Source organism: Cervus elaphus, chromosome 5, assembly GCF_910594005.1.
Source record: "Cervus elaphus chromosome 5, mCerEla1.1, whole genome shotgun sequence".
NCBI classification, from domain to species: domain Eukaryota; kingdom Metazoa; phylum Chordata; class Mammalia; order Artiodactyla; family Cervidae; genus Cervus; species Cervus elaphus.
In genome coordinates this window covers 50,640,466-50,645,681 of record NC_057819.1, presented here as the reverse complement: position 1 = coordinate 50,645,681, position 5,216 = coordinate 50,640,466, and the positions used below count along the sequence as shown (strand labels likewise).

Here is a 5,216-nt window from a genome sequence, read left to right as displayed (position 1 = left end):
TTAAAACTCTCCAAAAAGCAGGAATAGAAGGAACATACCTCAACATTATAAAAGCCATATATGACAAACCCACAGCAAGCATCACCCTCAATGGTGAAAAATTGAAAGCATTCCCCCTGAAATCAGGAACAAGACAAGGGTGCCCACTGTCACCATTACTGTTCAACATAGTGTTGGAAGTTTTGGCCACAGCAATCAGAGCAGAAAAAGAAGTAAAAGGAATCCAGATAGGAAAAGAAGAAGTGAAACTCTCACTGTTTGCAGATGACATGATCCTCTACATAGAAAACCCTAAAGACTCTACCAGAAAATTACTAGAACTAATCAATGAATATAGTAAAGTTGCAGGATATAAAATTAACACACAGAAATCCCTTGCATTCCTATATACTAACAATGAAAAAACAGAAAGAGAAATTAAGGAAACAATACCATTCACCATTGCAACAAAAAGAATAAAATACTTAGGAGTATATCTACCTAAAGAAACAAAAGACCTATACATAGAAAACTATAAAACACTGATGAAAGAAATCAAAGAGGACACAAACAGATGGAGAAACATACCGTGTTCATGGATTGGAAGAATCAATATTGTCAAAATGGCTATTCTACCCAAAGCAATCTATAGATTCAATGCAATCCCTATCAAGCTACCAACGGTATTTTTCACAGAACTAGACCAAAGAATTTCACAATTTGTATGGAAATACAAAAAACCTCGAATAGCCAAAGTAATCTTGAGAAAGAAGAATGGAACTGGAGGAATCAACCTGCCTGACTTCAGACTCTACTACAAAGCCACAGTCATCAAGACAGTATGGTACTGGCACAAAGACAGAAATATAGATCAATGGAACAGAATAGAAAGCCCAGAGATAAATCCACGAACCTATGGACACCTTATCTTTGACAAAGGAGGCAAGGATATACAATGGAAAAAAGACAACCTCTTTAACAAGTGGTGCTGGGAAAACTGGTCAACCACTTGTAAAAGAATGAAACTAGAACACTTTCTAACACCATACACAAAAATAAACTCAAAATGGATTAAAGATCTAAATGTAAGACCAGAAACTATAAAACTCCTAGAGGAGAACATAGGCAAAACACTCTCTGACATAAATCACAGCAAGATCCTCTATGACCCACCTCCCAGAATATTGGAAATAAAAGCAAAACTAAACAAATGGGATCTAATGAAACTTAAAAGCTTTTGCACTACAAAGGAAACTATAAGTAAGGTGAAAAGACAGCCGTCAGATTGGGAGAAAATAATAGCAAATGAAGAAACAGACAAAGGATTAATCTCAAAAATATACAAGCAACTCCTGAAGCTCAATTCCAGAAAAATAAATGACCCAATCAAAAAATGGGCCAAAGAACTAAACAGACATTTCTCCAAAGAAGACATACAGATGGCTAACAAACACATGAAAAGGTGCTCAACATCACTCATTATTAGAGAAATGCAAATCAAAACCACAATGAGGTACCATTACACGCCAGTCAGGATGGCTGCTATCCAAAAGACTACAAGCAATAAATGCTGGAGAGGGTGTGGAGAAAAGGGAACCCTCTTACACTGTTGGTGGGAATGCAAACTAGTACAGCCACTATGGAAAACAGTGTGGAGATTCCTTAAAAAACTGGAAATAGAACTGCCATATGACCCAGCAATCCCACTTCTGGGCATACACACTGAGGAAACCAGATCTGAAAGAGACACGTGCACCCCAATGTTCATTGCAGCACTGTTTATAATAGCCAGGACATGGAAGCAACCTAGATGCCCATCAGCAGATGAATGGATAAGGAAGCTGTGGTACATATACACCATGGAATATTACTCAGCTGTCAAAAAGAATTCATTTGAATCAGTCCTAATGAGATGGATGAAACTGGAGCCCATTATACAGAGTGAAGTAAGCCAGAAAGATAAAGAACATTACAGCATACTAACACATATATATGGAATTTAGAAAGATGGTAATGATAACCCTATATGCAAAACAGAAAAAGAGACACAGAAATACAGAACAGACTTTTGAACTCTGTGGGAGAAGGTGAGGGTGGGATGTTTCAAAAGAACAGCATGTATACTATCTATGGTGAAACAGATCACCAGCCCAGGTGGGATGCATGAGACAAGTGCTCGGGCCTGGTGCACTGGGAAGACCCAGAGGAGTCGGGTGAAGAGGGAGGTGGGAGGGGGGATCGGGATGGGGAATAAGTGTAAATCTATGGCTGATTCATATCAATGTATGACAAAACCCACTGAAATGTTGTGAAGTAATTAGCCTCCAACTAATAAAAAAATTAAAAAAAAAAAAAAAAGAAATGTTAAAGGAACTTCTTTAAGTTAAAAAGAAGGCACAAGTTAGTATCAGAAAAACCTACACAAGTACGAATCTCACTGGTAAAGGTAACAGATTAGTCATGGATAAAGCTAGAATGAATGTGAAAAAGCTAAAGTAGTAAAAATAACTTACAATAATATGTTAAGGGATTATACATGACAAAATATGTAAATTGTGACATCACAAACATAAAATATAGGTGGGAGATGGAGGCTCAGAATGTGGTCAAACTTAAGGTATCAAGTTAAAATTGACTGTTACAAATACACATATTATTGGAAAGTCTCATGGTAACTATAAAGTAAAAACCTGCAGTATGTACTAACAGATAAAGAAGAGGGAATCTAAGCATACCCAAAGAGAAAGTCATCAAACCACAAAGGAAGTGAGCAAGAGAGGGAACAGAGAGGAACTAAAAAACAGCCAGAAAGCAATGAACAAAAAGGCCAAAAATACACATCTATAAATAATGACTTCTAATGTTAATGGGCTAAACTCTCCAGTCAAAATATGTAGAATGACTGATGGGCAAGAAAATTAGACCCACCTATATGCTGCCTACAAGAGACTCACTTCAGATGTAAGGGCACACACAGACTAAAAGTAGAGGGACAGAAATATATTATATGCAAATACAAACCCAAAGATAGTTGGCGTAGCTATATGATTATCAGACAAAATAGGCTTTAAGACAAAGACTCTAATAAGAGACAAAGAAAGTAATGACATAATGATAAAGGGGTCAATCCTACAAGAGGATGTAATGTTGGTAAATATTTATGCATCCAACTTAGGAGCACCTAAATATATAGAGCAAATATTGACAGATGTAGTGGCTCAAATGGTAAAGAATCTGCCTACAATGCAGGAGACCTGGATTCAATCCCTGGGTCAGGAAGATACCCTGGAGAAGGGAATGACTACCCACTCCAGTATTATTGCCTGGAGGATTCCATGGATAGAAGAGTATGGTGGGCTTACAGTCCATGGGATTGTAGAGTCAGACACAACTGAGTGACTTTCACTTTCACTTTTTCGCTCAAAGGGAGAAATACACATCAATGTAATAATAATAGGGGGCTATGCTACCTGACTTGCATCTGTGGATGGATTATCCAGATAGAGTATCAATAAGGAAACATCAGCCTTAAATGACACATTAGAACAGATGCACTTAACAGATATGTAAAAACATTCCATCTAAAAGCAATGGAAGACACATTCTTCTCAAGTGCTTATGGAAAGTCCCCCACAATATATCATATAAGGCAATAAAACAAGTCCTAACAAATTTAAGAAGATTGCAATCTTATCAAAAATCACTTAGAAAGTCTCAGAAAACTACAAAAAAATAGAAATTAATGAGGCAATATTATACTTAATACCACAGAAATACAAAGGATTGAAAAAGACTACTATGAATAATTATATACCAACAAAATGGGCAACCTAAAATAAATGGGTAAATCCCTAGAAACATAAAACCTACCAACTGAAACATGAAGAAATAAAATCTGAACAGAAAGATCACTATGCATATTAAATCAGAATCAAAAACCTTCCAATAAACAAAGTCGGGGTGAGACTGCATCACTTGTAAATTTTACCAAACATTACAATAAGATTTAATACCTGTACTTCTCAAATTCTTGCAAAAATAGAAAAGGAGGAAACCCTTCCAAACTCTTACAAGGCCAGCATTATCATAATGCCAAATCAGACAAGAATGCCAACAAGAAAAAAAAAAATTACAGGCCAGTATCCCTGATGAATGCACATGCAAGAATCCCAGACAACAATTAGTGAAGCAAATTCAATAATACATTAAAAGGATTGTTCACCATGATCAAATGGGATTCATTCCAAGAATGCAAGGGTGGTTCAACAAAGGCAAACCAATCAATGTGATACACTACATTAACAGAATGAAGGATAAAATTACACAATCATCTTAACAGATGAAGAAAAAGCACTTGACACAATTCAACACTGATTTTATGAACAAAGTTAGTATAGAGGAAATGTACCACAACAAAATATAGGCCATTAATGACAAGATTATAGTTAATATCATACCCAACAATATCATACCCAACAATAAAAAGTTAAAAGCTTTTCCTCTGAGATCAAGAGTAAGTGCCTACTCTTGCCACTTGTCTTCAACATCACACTGGAATGCCTACCTAGATAAATTAGGCAAGAAAAAGAAAAAAAGGGCATCCAAATTGGAAAGGAAGAAGCAACATAGTCTCTATCTCCTGGTGACATATTACTATATATAGCAAATACTAAAGACTCCACTAAAACTGTCAGAACTAATACACAAAGTCAGTAAGGTTGCAAGATTCATAACTACACAAAAGTGACTGCATTACTCTACACTAATAAGTTATTATCAGAATGTGAAATTAAGAAAACAATTAAAAAAAATAAGAAAACAACGCCATACTTACCTGGCAGGCTAGATACCATGGTCATGAAGGTGGTTGCCCCAGGGCAAGGCTCATCTATCGCACTCCAGATATGCTGGCCTCTGTGACTTCTCCAAATGTGGGAAACTGGACTATGGTGTTTTCCTGTGAAAGAAAAGAAAGAAAATAATCCTATTACAATTGCATCAAAAAGAATAAAATACACAGAATTAAATTAACCAAGGAAGTGAAAGATCTCTACACTGACAACTATAAGATATTGATAAAGGAAAATTGAATAATACACAAATAAATGGAAAGATATTCCAGGTTTATGGATGGGAAAAATTAATATGTTAAATTGTCCATACCACTCAAAGCAATCTACAGGTTCAATGCAATTTCTATCAAAATTCCAATGGCATTTTTCACAGAAATGGAATAA

The 5,216-nt window shown here is 35.9% G+C and overlaps 1 pseudogene; it reads left to right on the top strand.

The window, feature by feature from the left end:
- Positions 1-4,805: 4,805 nt before the first annotated feature.
- LOC122695952 lies at positions 4,806-4,937 on the top strand (annotated as a pseudogene).
- Positions 4,938-5,216: the final 279 nt, after the last annotated feature.